Consider the following 1,470-nt stretch of genomic DNA (forward strand, 5'->3'; position numbering starts at 1 on the left):
TCATGGAGTTGCATAGAGGACTGAGTTAGTGCATATAAGATGCTTAGTACAGTTGAAACTCAACACATGAACGCCACTGTTATTACTAATGACTGTTCTTCCCAGTTTGTCCCTTATCAGAAGAAGGTCTCATTTTAATGTAAACATGTTTGCTCTCCCCCCCCTTCCTTGGTTTGCTGTAGGGCTTGTGCACTCACCAGGGAACAGAGAGACACAGAGAAAGTGAATCTGGGGGGATGGCCACACGGTAATTCCTTCTCCATTCTCCTCTCAGGATTTTGGGCATGCATGTACACATACCCAGTGTTGTTGTTGTTGTTGTTTTAAACCCCCCCCCCATAGGGCACATGCACTTGCCAGAGAGAGACAGTGAGATGGAAAATGAGAAATCACCCACTAGCGAGGATGGCAATGCACATAATCCCTTCTTTTTTGGGGATTTTGGGCACACACATGTACACACACACACACACACACGGGCCCAGTGTGATTTTCTTTTCTTTGTTTCTTTTTTTTCTAGAGGTTTTTGCTATAGGGCGCATGCGCTTGCCAGGCAGACAGGGAGAGACAGAGAGACAGAAAGAGAGAAATCAACCCCCCCAGGGGGGGTGGCCACACCGCAATCTCTTCTCCATTCTCCTCTCGGAATCTTGGGCACACATGGACATGTACCCGGCGTGAGTTTTAAGTCACCGGGTCCGGGATGCGAACCGCGGTCGACTACGTGGGAGTCCAGTGACATAGCCATTACGCTAACTGCTAGTCCCTCTTTTTTCTTTTTTTAGAGAGATTTTGCTATAGGGTACGTGTGCTTGCTGGAGAGACAGAGAGACAGGGTGAGAAATCACCCCTCAGGGAGTCTGGCCACACTGCAGTCCCTTCTCTCGGGAGTTTGGTCATGTGCATACGTGCCCAGCATGAGCTTTAAGCCTCCAGGTCTGGGGCTTGAACAGTAGTTGATTACATGGGAGTCCAGCAATGTAACCATTAATGCCATCTGCTGGTCCCACCTAGTGTGATTTTCAAGTCATCAGGTCTGGGACTCAAACTGTTGTCAGCCTGTCAGAGTGCAGTGCCTTAACTACCATGCCACCTGCTGACTCTGCCCAGTGTTCATTTTAAGTTGCCAGGTCCAGTACTCCATGTTTTCAGCCATGTGGAATCCAGCCACCTTAACCTCTATGCCACTGGCTGGCCCCTGTTTGCTCTTTAAACTGAGTTGTGTGTATAGAGCTGTGTTGTGATTTCCTTGAGGTTATTTCTGGTCATCATGGAAATCTCTGACAACACCATCCTTCTCATCATGGTAGATGCAATTGTCCATTCCTCTAGAAGAGATTTGGAGTGCTGACTCTATAGGGTGAGTCTGCTGAATCAGCACATCATCTAGGTCTGACTGCAGTTCTGCACACATTAAGTTGTATAAATGAGCTAGAGAAAGTGCAGCCTTTGGGAAACTTGTCTTTCCTG

The sequence above is a fragment of the Tupaia chinensis genome, unplaced genomic scaffold (assembly GCF_000334495.1).
Source record: "Tupaia chinensis unplaced genomic scaffold, TupChi_1.0 Scaffold000523_1, whole genome shotgun sequence".
Lineage (NCBI taxonomy): Eukaryota > Metazoa > Chordata > Mammalia > Scandentia > Tupaiidae > Tupaia > Tupaia belangeri.